This window comes from Pongo pygmaeus, chromosome Y (genome assembly GCF_028885625.2).
Source record: "Pongo pygmaeus isolate AG05252 chromosome Y, NHGRI_mPonPyg2-v2.0_pri, whole genome shotgun sequence".
In the NCBI taxonomy this organism is placed as follows: Eukaryota; Metazoa; Chordata; class Mammalia; order Primates; family Hominidae; genus Pongo; species Pongo pygmaeus.
The window spans coordinates 15,244,893-15,263,381 of NC_072397.2; the positions used below are offsets into that span (position 1 = coordinate 15,244,893).

Genomic DNA, 18,489 nt, shown 5'->3' on the forward strand with positions numbered 1-18,489 from the left:
TGTTTTATATATATATATATATATATATATATGTGTGTGTGTGTATATATATATGTGTGTATATATATATAGCAATATACATAGTGACACTCTCCTTAATCCAGATGGACTCCTTGTCCTTACTACATGGTTATGGCCCGAAGTGTTACTCCTGGTGCCCCAGCCACTGTTTCCAGGTGCAGAGATTGACCAGCAGACCCCTGAGTCCTTGTCCTCCAGTCCAAGTAATATCCATAGAAATAGTAAAAGGGTGGCATATTAGACTTCATGGCATTTTTAAGGCTGACCTCTTTATAAGCATTTCATGCAGATATTTATGACATTACCTCATTTATTTTATTTATTTATAGGTCTCATTTCAAAATCAATTTTTGCTAGAGAGTTGTTTCAATATATAACCAAATTTTCAGAGCTATGACATAGGTTTCAAGCTTAAAAGTCTGTATCTCATATTATGTTGGGTAAAACCCATCCAGCACTTATAAAAATAAGTAATTTTTAGGCATGGCCACTGTAATTGTCTAAAACGCACTTTGAAATTCTTCGCAAACCAATTTGAAAATATTCCTGATGTGAAAGAACACAGTACTTGCTTCTAATTAATAGAAAATATTGAAAGCATTTTCTGGATATTGGGCCACCTCTGGCCTAGGCTAGAAAAGGTGACACAGCTCTGCCTAAGTCTCCTGCTCTCATGGGGACAAACCCCTCAGGAGCCCCAGACTAGTACATCATGAAGTCTAACATCCTGACAACACTGTGCAGAAGGGACATTCCATGGAGAGACTCATAGAAATAAAAGGAGATGCCTGAGGATCTCAGCAGCCCAGCCTGCACTATTTGAGTCATGCTAGCCATGGCACCAGGGAAATAAGAAGACACCTGCCAATGTCCCCATCCTGAGCCATCACTAGATTGTGTCCTCCTGAGTGCCCCTGAACCACAATCATTTGGCTGAGAGATGGTGGAAGATTTTAGAGACTGACAGTCAGTAAATTATGGTTATTGTTTTAAGCCACTAACTTTTTGATAATTTTGAAAAGCACTTTAGACTCCTAGAAAAACTGAGTTGTCTACTGATTTGAGTAATTTTGGAGAGCTTTAGAGGCCAACATCATGAATGCTAATACCTTGGAAAAGTTAAACAATCAAGACTATTCTAAACACAACAGATATTTAATGTCCCTTTGCTATGGCTGGAAGATAACATGTATCTGATAGAGTTTTTTGAAAGACTCTGTTCACATCTCTCTTCTGGGTATGTGTCAACTCTGGTCTGCTTTAATTTTAGTCAACTGCAGCAATTCATATTTCATTTTAGGTCCTCGCCTACACTGATCATTTAATCACTGATTGTGTCTGTGTCTGTGTCTGTATGTTTTGTGTGTTACCGTATTTTATCCTAAGGAGCTAAGTAATAGTGCTATAGTGGTTTTGTAAACATAAAGCATTCCAGGAAGACAATATTGCTTATCAACTGAGCTTTAAAGCAGATATGAGGCAGGACACAGGGGATCACAACTGCACTCCCAGCAGTTTGGCAGGCCAAGGTGGGTGGATCTCTTGATGTCAGGAGTTTGTGATAAGCCTGGCCAACATGGCAAGATCCCCTGTCTAACTTCATACCAAAGCTAGCCGGGTTTGGTGGCCCATGGATATAATCTCAGCTACATGGGAGGCTGATGCAAGAGAATCCACTGAATCCCTGGGGCAGAGTTTGCAGTGAAGTAAGATGACACCACTGCACTCTATCCTGGGCACCAGAGCAAGACACTGTCTCAGAAATAAAAATGAAATTAAATAATAAAATAGATAGGAGAGATCACTGAGAAGAGAAATGCATAAAACTGGGTGGGCATTGTGGCTCATGCCTGAAACCCCAGCATTTTGAGAGGCTAAGGTAGATGGATGACTTGAGGAAAGGAGTTCGAGACCAGCCTGAGCAAATATTGTGAAATCTGGTCTTTATTAAAGTACAGAAAAAGTATATATAAAAAAGCCAAGATTGGTGTCATATTCCTGCAGTCATAGCTACTTGGGAGGGTGTGACAGGAGAATTGCTGGAATCCAGGATGGGGAGGTTGCAGTGAGCGGAGATCATGCCACTGCACTCCAGCCTAGGTGACAGAGCAGGATTCCCTCTAAAAATATCAAAGAGAGATACAGAGATAGAGGAAAGAAAGAAAGAAAAAGAAAGAAACAAAGAAAGAAAGAAAGGAAAGAAGGAAAGGAGAAGGGAGAGAGGGAGGGAGGGAGAAAAAGAATGAAAGGCATAAAACCAAAAGGAAATGAATAAAAATAAAAACACAATTTTGCTCATTATGCACATGAATTTTGAACTATGTTTAAAATAATATTTTATGTTTAAAATAATATTAATAATATTTAGGTCTCTGGTGGACTAACAGAAACTTTAAAATAAGCTGGTGTATACTGTCAAAGTTACTCATGTAACTATGAGTATTGTCAAAATTACTCGTGTAACTAAACTTCTTGGAGGAGCTGAAACCTAGTTTTCGACAACTAAACATAGTTGACATTTGTCATCAAATCATACACTATTAGGGGCAGGGTAGTCTCTATTATGCTGCCTAATCCATACTAAATTAAAAGTGAAATCAAATCTGCAAAAGATTTTCCATTTACTAACACCAGTAAAGACTGTTTTGTTTCCTGACTTGTGAAGGATTTTATTCCCACAGTTTTGATGGCTCTGGCAGAAAGCCTTCCTGTTCCAAACTCACTGCTTATCATCACAGTACACATGTTCAGGCATTAAGAAGAAAGAGCATCCAATCCCTCTGCTTTCCTGCATTGGCTCCCATGCACAAGCAAATGTGCTGTGTTAGTGGCTATCAAATATTCATGTATTTGGTCAAGGAAATTTGTGTTTCCAAACAGTAAAACAAAAATACTACTATCAGTTGTATTTTTATTATTTATTTACTTAGAGGCAGGGTCTTGCTCTGTCAACAGGCTGAATTATACATCACTGTAGTCTAACAGTTTTGGGCTCAGAGGATCCTCCAACATCAGCTTCCCAAAGTACTGAAATTACAGACTTTAGCATTGTACCCAGCCTCAAGTTTAGAGGTAAAGGCTAACGAAGATATTGTAAACCATATAAATAAACATAATTGCAGGTTATCTAGAGAGCTGTAAGAAACCACTGAAAAACTGCCATTGTGCACAAGGCTGCTGGCCACAATGTAATGCAAACAAAGGAATGGGTCCTTCCCATGAGCCTTCAGATAATACCAGAGGCCAGTGTGGCATTTCCATTGCTGCTTTTTGACAGAACATGAAACCTAGTTGTGTGCATTTTGTGTGTGTGTGTGTGTGTAAGCATACATTCACAACCAGTTGAACAAGCTAGGATCACCCACACAATGGAATATGATGCAGCTCTTCGTAGATATGGTAGAGTGCATCCTGAATCTATCAGTTTCTTGGCTTTTTTTCTTTTTTTTGGCTTGTAGGTTATTTATTAGTAATGATTCAATTTCAGAAATTGAAATTGTACAGGCTGTAGCTGAGACTGGGTCCACATTGATTCTGTTGTGGGACAGAGAATGGCATGACTGTAATTTTGGCTGTGATGATTACTGGAAGGTTTCTGCACAGATGGGCTAGTTTTCTGCCTGCAGCAGGAGGCCCTGGGTTTGAAAATCAGCTCTCTTGACATCTGCTGTTGAACAGATCATTTAGAGACTGGTCTCGGCTAAGAAAGTTGCATTTGCCCAGAAAGTTTCTCAAATATTTTATAGTTCCCTTATGTAGGGAAGGGCCAGAGCTGAGAGTGGGTTCTCCCAATAGAGAACAAAGGATGAAGAGTCTAGATCCATTTTCTGCTGGAGAGAGCCTGGATAGACTACATTCATTGGCTCAGACAGGCAAGTTCCCCAGCATGGTAGTTGTTTCCCAGCAGCAGAGGGAGGAGCTGGAGCTGAGACTGGGATTCTGTGTTTCTCAATAAAATCATGTGCTCTAGAGATTCTAACACCCCAGTCATTTCCATTAGATATATCAGAAATGAACATCCTTCCAGGGGTAACAAGGCTTATTATGTAAGCTACTTGACCTCTGGGTCCAGTTAGAGCCAGAAACTTCATCCTTAACCACTAAATTACCTAAACTGCCTCTGATATTCAGCCTGGGGTTGGGTGGAGCACACAGGGCTAAGATGGTCAAAAGTATGACAGCCTAGATTGGGTGGGGTCACATGGACATTCTGTGGGTAATTACCAAGCTGCCTCTTTGTCACACCCTGGGATGTTCTGCAGAGAAAGCCAGGGTGGGATTTGGCAGTTGGCCAATGATTTGAGCCTGGCAGACCAATCAACCATGGTTGGTTGCTGCAGAATGATGTTGCCTACTTTCTCTGGTGGTGCACCTCTGCTGGCTGGAATGCAAAGCCACCAGTAAGATTACTTTCATGGTCAATGTAAGCCCCATCCATGTAATTTGTTTCTAACTGACCCCAGTTGTCTGATTCCCTCAATGTTACCCACTGGGTAAGACTAGAGAGAACATCATGTGAAGAATTGCAAAATGGAAAAGAAAAGCCTAAATGTACACTTTCAACTCTCTCCAATCTGAAGAAACTGTGAGTCCAGGGAAATTGTTTTCATATGCAACACTATGAATGCTCGCTTGGGGAGGAAAAAAAAACATCAAATTAAAACTGTTCTTTTATCCTATGTGTATGTATCTCAGTTCTACAGTCAAAAAATGTGTCATAGATTCAATCCCAAGTTATAGAATCGTTCACTAAGGTGTCGTTATCTAAGGATATTTGTGAGTTGAGGTTTTTTTTTTTGTGGAAAGGGTAGGAATTAGCAGAATCTCAGAATGCCTACTCTGTCACTTCAGACCCCAGAAACAGGCAAGTTAAAAGAATGGTCTATGCTGATCACAGTGGCTCACACCTGTAACTCCAGCACTTTGGGAGGATGAGGTGGGCATATCACAAGATCAGGAGGTTGAAACCATCCTGGCTAAAATGGTGAAATCTCCTCTCTATTAAACATACCAAAAAAGAAAAAATATCAGCCAGGCCTGGTGGCATGTGCCTGTAGTCCCAGCTACTTGGAAGGTTGGGGCAGGAATATATCTTGAACCCAGCAGGTGGAGGTCAAAGTGAGCTGAGGGATCATGCCACTGCACTCCAACATTGGTGACACAGTGAGACTCGATCTCAAAAAAAAAAAAAAAATACTGGTCCTAAGGGAGGAGTTTAAAACGTTGGGGTGCTTCCATGGAGAACCTGAAAGCTAGAGCAAGCCAGGGGTTGGATTTAAGGAAGATCCCATGGGACCACTGAAAACCACTTCTTTTTCATCTATGAAACAGAGGAAATAGTGAATGCTGTGCTCCACTGCTTACTGATATAGGCAAGTTATCAGCCAGAGATACATGCCTTAGTCTGTTTGTGTTCCTATAAAAGAATGAGACTGGAAAATTTATAAAGAAAAAAGCGTTCATTAGCTCCTGGTTCTGCAGGCTATAAAAGATGTGTGGTGCCAGCATCTGCATCTGGTGAGAGCCTCATGAGGCTTCCACTAAGGACAGAAGGTAAAGGAAAACAGGCATGTCACCTGTGGAGAGAGCAAGAGAGAGAAGGGGAGATGGTATCAGGCTCTTTTGAACAACCTATTTGGATGTCAATTCCATTTTGGGAAGTAATAGAGTGGAAAACTCACTTATTAACCGTGGTGAGGGTGCCAAGCCATTTATGAGCCATCCAGCCCCACAGTAGGTGCCATTTATAGTGTGGACGACCACATTTCAACCTGGGGCTTAGAGGGAAAAATGTTTAAACTATAAAAATAAGCAAGCTTAAAAATCATGCAGAGTTATGGTAAAACAATCCTTTTTCCTCTTCAGAATCCTGGGACTACAAGATGCTGGGCTTCATTAGCTTTCAGAGATTGGCAAGTTAGTATTAAAACTCTTAGTCATCAATCTGAGAAGTCAGGGCAATAGTTGGGTAGTTTGACTTCTTGGAAGGAAAATTAGAAGCTCAGTATATTGTCAGAGTGAGTGATGATGAAGAAGGATGAGAAATGCCTATGGGCCTGCTCTCAGAGGACCTTGACAGATCCAAAAGTCCAGAGGATTAGGAGTAAGATACCTGGGCAGAAGCCATAAAAGTGATGATATGACTGGGTATGGTCATGCCTGTATTCCCAGAACTTTGGGAGGCCAAGGTAGGGGATCACACATCAGGAATTTGAGACCAGCCTGACCAACATGGTGAAACTTTGTCTCTAATAAAAAATGCAAAAATTAGCCTGTCATAGTGGTGGTCACCTGCATTTTCAGCTACTCAGAAGGCTGAGGCAGGGTAATCACAGGAGGTTGGGGTTGCAATGAGCCAAGATCATTCCATTGCACTTCAGCCTAGGTGACAGTGCAAGACTCCATCTCAAAAGAAATAAGAAAACAAAAAAAGAGTCAAGGTATTAGATGTACAGTCTAAGTTCTTCGAGGTATAAAGTGGGAGCTGAGCTTTTTTGACTACTTGAGATCCCTTAAGCCAGGGGGAAACCATTTCAGAAGTGCTTGAATGTCTATTTAAATCCCTATTTTTTCTTGGAGGTCCTAGTGAAAGGTGAAGCCACCTGGACTTCCTGGGTCAAGTGGGGACTTGGAGAACTTTTCTTGCTAGCTAAAGGATTGTAAACACACCAATCATCACTCTAAAAATGCACTAATCACCACTCTGTGTCTAGCTAAAGGATTGTAAATGCACCAATCAGCACTCTCTAAAAAGGAACAATAAGCACTCTGTAAAATGGACCAATCAGCAGGACTTGGGTGGATCCAAATAAGGGAATAAAAGCAGGCCACCTCACCCAGCATCAGCCACCTGGTTGGGTCCCCTTCTATGCTCTGGAAGCTTTGTTCTTTCACTCTTCACAATGAATCTTGCTGCTGCTCATTCTTTGGGTCCACACCAACTTTAAGAGCTCTAACACTCACTGTGAAGGTCTGTAGCTTCATTCTTGAAGTCATTGAGACCACAAGACCAATGGAAGGAAGAAACTCCAGGCACATCTGAACATCTGAAGGAACAAACTCTGGATATGCCATCTTTAAGAACTGTAACACTCACTGTGAAGATACACAGCTTCATTCTTGAAGCCAGCAAGACCAAGAACCCACTAGAAGGAATAAATTCCAGACACATTATGGGACCACAAAGGGACTATCACCTATCACCAAGCACTGAGTACCATCAGATGCCTTTCACTTGCTATTCCGTCCTATTTTTCCTTAGAATTTGGAGGCTAAATACCAGCCACCTGTAAGCCAGTTAAAAGCAACTAGCGTGGCCGCTGGACTAAAGACATGGGTGTCATGTTTCTGGGAAAGTGCTCTCTAACAACCTCTGACTGTTCAGAGTTGCAAGTATTGGTTTGCCTGGAACCAGCTTCCACTTTCCCTGTACTTCTGGGCTGGGCTGAGGGTCAACAGAGAGGAAAGCCATTCAGCTCCATGGTCCCAAAAACAAGTTGGTTAATGCTGCGGCCATGAGTAGTACTCTCAAAGTCACCTTGCACAAGTGAGACTCGCCCATTTATCCTATCTATCCTGACCTCTGACCTTTGCTCCCTGGGTCCTAATATCTGTCAGACAAACTTCCTCTTGCCTCTTCTCTGAGGCTAGTCCTGATTCTAAAAACCACTTCCTGTCCACTATGGGGAGCTTCAGAAATGATATCCTTCCTATTCAAGTGAGGACAAAAGGCATCACTCTTCCAACCATGGAGAACACTTCCCTCCCTCAGGGTATGGCCCTCCACTTCATTTTTGAGGTATAATATCTTTATAGGACAGGGTTATAGTCCCAATACTAATGGGAGAATGCTTAGGACTCTAACAGTTTTTTGAGAATGCATCAGTAAGTGCCACTAAATCTGATTTTTCTTGGTCCTCTTTGTGGTCTAGGAGGACAGAAAAGGGTGCAGATTTTCGAGAATGCATCAGTAAGGGACACTACATCTGACCTTCCTAAGTCCTCTTTCCTCCACTAGGAGGAAAACTAGTGTTTCTGCTGCTGGGTCAGTGAGCACAACTATGCCAATCAGCAAGGTCCAGGGACCATTGCAGGTTCTTGGGCAGGGGAAGACACAAACAAACAAAAACTGTGGGCAGTTTTGTCTTTCAGATGGGAAATATTCAGGCATTAACAGGCTCACCCTTGAAATGCATCCTAAGCCATTGGGACCAATTTGATCCACAAACCCTGACAAAGAGGTGGCTTATTTTTTTTCTGCACTATGGCCTGGCCCAAATATTCTCACTGATGGGGAAAAATGGCCAGCTGAGGAAGGTATAAATTACAATCCTATCCTGCAGCTTGACCTTTTCTGTAAGTGAGAAGGCATGTGGAGTGAAATACCTGATGTCCAGGTTTTATTTTCATTGAAGAAGAATCCACAACTTTGCAAAGCTTGCCATTTACATCCCACAGGAGGGCCTTTCAGCTTACCCCTATATCCTAGCCTCTGTGTAGCTCCTCTTTCTCCTAGTGATAAGCCTCCTCTAATCTCCCCTCCCCCAGAAGGAAACAAGCAAAGAAATCTACAAAGGACCACAAAAAAAAACCTGGGCTATCGATTATGTCCCCTTCAAGCTGTAGGGGGAAGGGAATTTGGCCCAACCTGGGTACATGTCCCCTTCTCCCTCCCTGATTTCAAGCAGATCAAGGCAGACCTAGAGAAGTTTTCAGATGATCCTGATAGGTAAATTCATGTCCTACAGCATCTAAGGCAAACCTTTCACCTCACTTGGAGAGATGTTATGCTAATGTTAGATCAAGTCCTGGACTTTAATGAAAAGAATGTGGCTTTAGCTGCAGCCCAAGAGTTTGGAGATACCTGGTATCTTAGTCAAGTAAATGATAGAATGACAGCTGAAGAAAGGGACAATTTCCCTACCAGTCAGCAAGTCATCCCCCATATGGATTCCCACTGGAACCTCGATTCAGATTATTGGGACTGGAGTCACAAACATCTGTTGACCTGTGTTCTAGAAGGACTAAGGAGAATTAGGAAAATGCTCATGAATTATGCAATGATGTCCATTGTAACTCTGGGAAAGGAAGAAAATCTTTCTGCCTTCATCAAGTGGCTATGAAAGGCCTTAAGGAAATATACTCCCCTGTCACCTGATTCCCTTGAGGGTCAATTGATCCTGAAAGATAACTTCATTACCCAATCAGCCACAGATATCAAGAGAAAGCTCCAAAAGTCAGCGCTGGGCCCTGAACAAAATCTGGAGGTGTTAGTAAACTTGGCAACTTCCGTGTTTTATAATAGGGACCAAGAAGACCTGACCAAAAAGGAAAAGTGAGATCAGGGAAAGGCTGCAGCCTTAGTCATGGACCTCAGACAAACAAACCTTGGTGGTTAAGAGAGGACAGAAAATGGAGCAGGCCAATTGCTTGGTAGGGTTTCTTACAAGTGTGGTTTGCACGGACACCTTAAAACAGATTGTCCCACAAGAAACAAGCTGCCCTCTTGCCCATGTCCACTGTGCCAAAACAATCACTGGAGGGCTCACTGCCCCAGAGGACAAAGGTTCTGTAGGCCAGAAGCCCCCAACCAGATGATCCAACAACAGGCCTGAGGGTGTCTGGGGCAATTGTCAGCTCATGTCATCACCCTCACTGAGCCCCGCATACATTTAACCATTGAGGGCCAGGAAGTTGACTTCCTCCTGGACACTGGTGTGGCCTTCTCAGTGTCAGTCTCCTGTCCTGGACAGCTGTTCTCAAGGGCCGTTACAATCTGAGGAATCCTGGGATGGCCTGTAACCAGGTGTTTCTCCCACCTTCTCAGTTGTAATTGGGAGACTTTGCTCTTTTCACATGCCTTTCTTGTTATGCCTGAACATCCAATACCTTATTAGGGAGGGACATATTAGCCAAAGCTGGAACTACTATCTATGTGCATATGGGGAACAAGTTACCCATATGTTATCCCCCTGCTTGAGGAGGGAGTCAACCCTGAAGTCTGGGCATTGGAAGAAATAAACTCAAGCTCCAGGCTTAAGCCTTCCCACAGGACAAAACTTTTCTTTATATGTCACAGGGAGAGTAGGAATAGCTCTTGGAGTCCTTACTCAGACTCATGGGACAACCCCACCGGTAGCATACCTAAGTAAGGAAATTGATGTACTAGCAAAAGGCCGTCCTCACTGTTTACTATTATTTGTGGTGGTGGCCATCTTAGTGTAAGAGGCTATCAAAATAATACAAGGAAAGGATCTCACTCTGTGGACTACTCATGATGTAAAGGGCATAGTAGGTGCCAAAGGAAGTTTATGTCTATTAGACAACAGCCTGCTTAGATACCAGGCACTACTCCCTGAGGGACAGGTGTTTCAAATATGCACATGTGTAGCCCTCAACCCTGCCATTTTTCTCTTAGAGGATGGGAAACACTAGTCAAGCATGACTGCCAACAAATTATAGTCTAAATTTATGCTGCCTGAAAGCATCTCTTAGAAGTTCCCTTAGTTAATCGTGACCTTAACCTATATACCAGTGAAAGTTCATTTGTGGAGAATGGGATATGAAGGGCATATTATGCCATATTTACTGGTGTAACGGCACTTGAAAGTAAGCCTCTTCCCCCAGGGACCAGCGCCCAGTTAGCAGAACTAGTGGCACTTATCCAAGCCTGAGAACTGGGAAACGGAAGAAGAATAAATATATGTATAGATAGTAAGTATGCTTATCTAATCCTACCTGCCTATCCTGCAATATGGAAAGAAAATGAGTTCATAACCTCAGGGGTAAGCCCCATTAAATATCACAAGGAAACCATGGAGTTATTGCACACTGTGCAAAACCCAAGGTGGTGGCAGTCTTACACTGCCAAAGCCATCATAAGGGGAAGGAGAGGGGAGAACAGCAGCATAAGTGGCTGGCAGAGGCATGAAAAGACCATCAGAGAGAGGAGAGAGAGAGAGAGAGAAACAGAAGAAGAGAGAGAAACAGAAGAAGAGAGAGAAACAGAAGAAGGGACAGAAAGTCAGAGAGAGAGAGAAAGAGAGGAAGAGACAGACAAAGATGGAGTCAGAGAGAAAGAAAGAGAAAGTGAGAGACAAAGTCAAAGACAGAAGTGAAGAGAGAGAGGAAGAGACAGACAAAGAAAGAGTCAAAGAGAGAGAAAGAGATAGAAGTAGTAAAGAAAAAACAGTGTATCCTATTCCTTTAAAAGCCAGGGTAAATTTAATAACTATAATTGATAATTTAACATTTTCTCAATGACCCTCTAACACTCCAATACCACCTTGTTCTCAGTGTAAACAAGGGCATAGCCTGAAAGCACTGAGGCCACTGAGAACCCATAGCCCTCCTGTCAACAAATTTTAACCCAGCAGGTTTCCTAACAGGGGATCTAAGTCTTAACTAATTACCATAGAAAGGTCCAAGCAGACCTAGGAGGAATTTCCTTCAGGACAGGATGATAGATGGCTCCTCCCAGGCAATTAAGGGAAAAAGACACAATAGGGAACTCTTGTAGAAGCAGTTAGGAAAATTGTCTAGTAATTCGTCTGCTCAAATGTGCGAGCTCTTTGCACTCAGCCAAACCTTAATGTACTTACAGATTGAGGAAGGAGTCATCAATACTAATTCTAAGTTAATAGGGACTGAATGAGGTCTTATTAATAGCAAAGAATAATTGAAATCCCAAACTTAGAAGATTTTCAGCAAAAGTAAAGTTTGTGAAAAGTTAACAGTGTAACATGTATTATCCTACTACTGCACACTCTCAAAGGATTTCTCAGACAGTTTGTGAAAAATAACAAAATCTATCATTTCTCTACAATCCCAAATAGACTCTTTGGCAGCAGTGGCTCTCCAAAACCACCAAGGCCTAGACATCCTCACTGCTGAGAAAGGAGGGGTCTGCACCTTCTTAAGGGAAGAGTGTTTCTTTTACACTAACCAGTCCAGGATAATACACAATGCCACCCGGCATTTAAAGGAATAGGCTACTGAAACCAGACAATGCCTTTCAAACTCTTATACCAACCTCTGGAGTTGGGCCATATGGCTTCTCCTCTTTTCAGGTCCCATGACAGCCACCTTGCTATTACTTTCCTTCAGGACCTGTATTTTTAACCATCTTGTCAAATTTGTTTCCTCTAGGATTGAGGCCATCAAGCTACAGATGATCTTACAAATGGAACCCCAAATGAGCTCAACTAACAACTCCTACCAAGGAAATTGGATCAACCCACTGGCCTTTTGGCTGGCTTAGAGTGTTCCCTTCTGGAGGACACTACCACTGGACGCCCCTTCTTTACCTCTATCCAGCAGGAAGTAGCTAGAGTGGTCATCACCCAATTCCCAACAGCAGTTGGGGCTTTGAGAGGTGAAGACAGCTAGACTTCATGGGTCGAGTGTGGTCTTGCAGAACTTTTCTGTCTAGCTAAAGGATTGTAAGTGCACCAATCAGTACTCTGTAAAAATGCACCAATCACCGCTCTGTGTCTAGCAAAAGGAATGTAAATTCACCAATCAGCACTCTGTACAAAAGCATAAATCAGTGTTCTGTGTCTATCTAAATGATTTTAAACACAACAATCAATTCTCTGTAAAATGGACCAATCAGCACATTGTAAAATATATCAATCAGCAGGATGTGGGTGGGGCCAGATAAGGGAATAAAGCTGGCCAACCCCCCCAGCAGTGGCAATCCACGCAGGTCCCCTTCCATGCTGTGGAAGCTTTGTCAATAAATTTTGCTGCTGATCTGGGTCTGCACCAACTTTAAGAGATTCAGTACTGGCCACGAAGCTGTGCAGCTTCATTCTTGAAGTCAGGAAGACCAGGAACCCACCAGAAGGAAGAAACTCTGGACACATCTGAACATCTGATAGAATAAACTCTGCACACACCATCTTTAAGAGCTGTAACACTCTATGTGAAGGTCCAAGTCTTCATTCTTGAAGTCAGAAAGACCAAGAACCTACCAGAAGGAACCAACTCTGGAAACAATATGCCAAACTCAGCGTTTCAGGGCTATAATCACAACACTTTGGGAGGTCAAGGAAGGAGGACACTTAAGCCTGGGAGTTTGAGACCAGCCTGGACAATATATCTGAAGCATTGTCCTTACCACACACACACAAACACAAAAGTGGGGCACAGTGGTGTGTGTCTGTAATTCTTTCTACTTGGGAGGCTGAAGTGGAAGGCTCACACATTTGAACCCAGGAGTTCAAGGCTGCAGTGAGCTACAATGGTGCTTCTGCAGTCCAGGCTGGACAACAGAGTGATACCTTGTGTCTAAAAAGAAAAAAAAAATGATAAGTGCTTGAAATGAAGGATACACTATTTATTATTTATATATTTGCTGATTTATATAGTTATTTTTGATTTGGAGTCCCACTCTCTCACCCAGACTAGACTGCATGGTGTAATATTAGCTCACTTCAGCCTCAGGCTCACAGAGACAAAAAATTATCCTTCCTGAGTCTCCCAATTAACTACTACTAGTTAACATACTACTAGCATGGGCCACCAAGCCCAGCTAATTGTTGTATTTTGGTAGAGTTGGGGCTTCAGAGTTTTGGCCAGGCTGGTCTTGAACTCTTGACCTACTGTGATCTGCAAGACTAGGCGTCCTAAAGAGCCGGAATTAAAGAACTGAGCCGTCACTCCTGGACAATAACATATATAAGACTAGGGAGTTTTATCCTTTCATTTCATCCTCACAATGCTACATTATAAGTGAATGAAATCAAAACTTCATATCATGAATAACTCACTTGAAAATCAAAGTTGGTAACTTCTCCCTTGAAAATTATTTGCACACTTACCCTGTAAAAATTGATGACCTTGCCAGAATTTTACCATGAAAATACTTCCTCCTTGAAGATTAGTCTGGTAATTGTAAGAATTATGGACTGTAAAACTTCTGGAACTTCATATATTTCATTTCTTTAGGGTGTATAATCAGGAAAATGGAGAAACCCAGTCTCTACTAAAAATACAAAATTAGGCAGGCAGGGTGGCACCTGCCTGTAATCCCAGCTATTTGGGAGGCTGAGGCAGGAGAATTGTTTGAACCTAGGAGGTGAAGTTTGTGGTGATCTGAGAAGGTGCCATTGCACTCCAGCCTGGGCAACAAGAGTGAGACTCCGTCTCAAATAATAATAATAATAATATTTTAATAGCTAATGTTTTCAAAGATAGATGATATTAAAGGCTGAAGAAAAGGCTGGGCACAGAGGCTCATTCCCGCACTCCCAGCACTTTGAGAGGCTGAAGTGGGTTGGTCACCTGAGGTCAGAGGTTCAAGACCAGCCTGGCCAACATCTTGAAGCCCCGTCTCTACTAAAAATTCAAAAATTAGCAAAGCGTGATGGTGGATGCCTGTAATCCCAGCTACTCAGGAGGCTGAGGCAGAAGAATCACTTGAACCAGGAGGCAGAGGTTGCAGTGAGCCAAGATCATGCCATTACCCTCCAGCCTGGGCAACAGAGCAAGACTCTAACTCAAAAGAATAAAGAAAACAAAAAGTCAAGGCATTGGATGTACAATCTATGTTCTTTGAGGTATAAAGTGGGAACTGAGGTTTCTTGAGTGCATGAGATCCAGTAAACCAGGAGGAAACAGTTTCAGAAGTGCTTGAATGTTTACTTAAATCCCTCTTTTATCTTGGAGGTCCTCGGAGAGTTGAAGGCAAGTCTATGTTAGAATCCAGAGATAGGCAAGCTAGGAATCATTTTGTGGAGAAGCAGCTGTAACATGTAACAGGTGGGATGCTAAATATGTGATTTAATACTTCGGTCATCTGAGAGAAGCTGTGAAATAATAGGTCCCTATTCACTCTAGGGCACTGTGTTAGACACAAACTCTAGAAAAAATTTATGATTCAGTTTTTCGTACCTCTTCTTAAGTGAATATTTTCATAATCTGATGTGTGCAAGAGTACTTCAAATAGTTTCTGAGTTTATCTCACAGGGAATTGATGTGGGTGTGGCTTTTTTGTTGCATTTGTGGATGCAGGGACAAATTAGAGCCTCCTATTTTATCATCTTGATGGAGATACCCTTTTTATTATTATTTTTACTTATTTTAAAAAATTTTACGTAACATTTGTAGATACTTTTGGTGATATCATGCAATATTATGCAATATTTGATACAAGCAATGTATACTGGTAAGAGAGGTATCAAAGAGGGGTTGGGGGTGGGTTAAATGATGGTTGCTTAGAAGGAATACAATCTAGTGTTCAGTAGCCAAGGATGACTACACTTAATAATGGTTTATTGTATACCTCAAAAGAATTAAAAGAGTGAAGGTGGAATGTCACTTATACCAACAAATGATATGCCAGACTCCGTGGCTTACAGCTACAATCACGACACTTTGGGAGGCCAAGGAAGGAGGATCATTTAAGCCTGGAAGTTCGAGACCAGCCTGAACAATATATACGAAATATTGTCCCTACCATATATGCACAAACAGAAGAGCTGGGGATGGTGGTGTGTGTCTGTAATTCCGGCTACTTGGGAGGCTAAAATGGAAGGTTTGCACATTTGAACCCAGGAGTTCAAGGCTGCAGTGATCTACGATGGTGACACTGTAGTCCAGGCTGGACAACACAGTGAGGCCCTGTCTCTAAAAAAGAAAAAAAGAAATAACTGGTTGAACTAATAGATACACTATTACTTATATATTTGTTGATTTATATAATTATTTTTAGCTGGTGTCTCACTCCATCACCCAGGCTAGAGTGCATGGTGTAATATGGGCTCACTGCAGTCTCAGGCTCCCATGTTCAGACAATTCTCTTGTCTGAGCCTCCCAATTAACTGTAACATAATACAGGCATGGTCCACCATGCCCAGTTAATTTTTGTATCTTTGGTACAGATGGGGTTTCATGGTGTTGGCCAGGCTTGTCTTGAACTCCTGACCTAAAGTGATCTTCAAGCCAAATTCCCCTTCAGTCACAGAATGCTTCATGTAGAATGTTCTAGATGTCTTAAACTTTAGTATCAACCACATCTAATTATTTCCTTTGACCTGTACTATTCGTCTATAAGATAAACATGATATGGTGACCCAGACAGTTTTGTGGTGTTTCTGGAGATTTTGCAAATGTTTTAATCGTGTAATTTTTTAAAGAGAAACACAGCCTAATTAGAAAACTTATGCAACTTGAAAGGGAGACATAATATATGCCTGATTTTGTATCTATTTATGTTCAAAGAAATGAAGAAAAGTGTTCACAGCGCTATTTACTGTTATATTTAATTCACTTTTAAGCATGCGTAGCTAAGCAGTAACATCAGGCATTTTGCATTACATGTAAAATTTTATTATGAAAATTTTATTCCAGACATTATAACTAACAGATAGTAACAAGTATGAAATTACTTTGAACAAAATTCCTTTTCCTTTAAATAGCTCAAAAAATTCATGGAGTAAGTTAGTTTCTACGTTTCTACCTCTCTCCACAAAAACAAGAAGTTTCTTTTAGTAAGACGCAGGTAACAAGGCAGAAATAAAATTTCAATGTTTGATTTGCAAACAAGGTTTGGTATGCAATAACTATTATTTTGAATACCTGCTTTAATATCTACTTCAGTCTCCTTTTTCACATCGGCTTCTGCCACCATTTCCTGTAGATGCCACATAACTTGAGCTACCATATGCTTCGTGAGGAGCAGTGTGCACCCTATCCAGAGAAAATGGATTCCTTCAGTCTTTTCTGCCACTGTGCTCACAATCACAGGAATAAAAATTACCGCAGCTTCTTGAGTAACTCTCCCAACTTCTGCCATATCTATCTCGTGTATTGTTATAATCGTGGTGGCTTCTTCCACCATAGGACATCTGAGGCCCTCGGGCAGGTAGTACACCATGACAGGTCCCTGCAGGGTTGATAAAATAATATGTTGGACTACATTTAAGCATTTTTACTGCTATCACTAAAGTATTAATTAGTTAAACTACTACTTGGAAATATCTGCTTTCCTCTGCCTTCATTTACAGATATTAATTATGCCTGCAATAGTCAGAAGGTTTTATTTAAAAGAACTGTAAGAGTAGTATTTTGAAGCTTAACAAATTTAATTATAAAGTAAATGTTGAATCACATTTCACTGAATGTGAAATGAAATTCTCACCTTCATATCATTCCCTACACTTTATACTGTTAAGCATACTCAATATTTAAACATGTTATATTTGTCCTTTATACTTTTCCTTAGTTTTCATTAAAATAATGATCTGGTTTATTAAATATAATTATATAATTTACAAATCCATCCTGGACCCATACCATATCTTTGAAATGCATCTCTGTAAGAACTTCCTCTTGGACATTCAGAATGATCTCTACCTCACTGCAGCCATCAAGATCACTAAACTGAAAAAAAAAAAGTTTTCTCCTGTCAGAATGAACAATTTAAGAAATCTGTTTTGTAAATCCACAAAACATTATAGTACCTATATAGTATTTATATAGTACCTATATCCTCTAGAGGAATGTTCATCCTGACTCAAACGACCATAATCATGGTATGCATAGACTCTAGGTGTTAGAGCATAATCCCTCATTTCTTGGGAACTTGGATGATTTCTGTGTGCATAAGTTTAAGAAACAAATTTTAAATTTTCAACTTCTAGTATCCAAAATATCCATCATAACTAAATTACATCATCCATAATGCCTAAATTACAACTTAAACAAAATTAAAGGGCCAAACATCTAAGTAGATATTTCTCCAAATAAAATAGCCAAATGTCTCAAAATCACATGGAACAGATACTCATAATCTGTAATTCAGAAATACATTTCAAATCCAAAAAGAGATACCATACTTCACATACACACTGGAAAGGCAATAAATTTTAAAAAGCAGGAAAGAGCAAGTGTTTGAGAAAATGTAGATAAATTGGTACCCTGATGCAATGTTAGTTGGAATGAACAATTCAAGAACTGTATTTGAGAAATGCAGAAAATATTATTATAGTACCTATTTCCTCGAGAGGAATGTTCATCCTGACTAGAATGACCATAATCACAGTATGCATAGTCTCTATATGGTGGAGCATAATCCCTAGATTCTTGGGAACCTGGATGATTACTGTGTGCATAAGTTTATGCAACAAATTTTAAATTTTCAACTTCTTGTATCCAAAACATAACTAACTTACAACTTAAACAAAATTAAAAGGCCAAACATCTAAATAGATATTTCTCCAAATAAAATAGACAAATGCCCAAAAAGCACATGGAACAGACACTCATAATCAATGATTCAGAAAATGCATTTCAAATCCCAAATGAGATACCATAATTCACACACACATTGGAATGGCAATAAATTTTAAAAAGCAGGAAATAACAAGTGTTTGAGAGGATATAGATAAATTGGAACCCCGATACAATGCTAGCTGGAATGGAAAATGATGCAGCTCTATAGAGAAATGTGGTGGTTCCTCAAGA

General features: G+C 40.8%; 1 pseudogene; it reads right to left on the reverse strand.

Moving 5' to 3' along the window:
- LOC129025685 (RNA-binding motif protein, Y chromosome, family 1 member F/J-like) overlaps nucleotides 1–18,489 on the reverse strand; it is a 372,015-nt pseudogene that overhangs the window by 195,576 nt on the left and 157,950 nt on the right.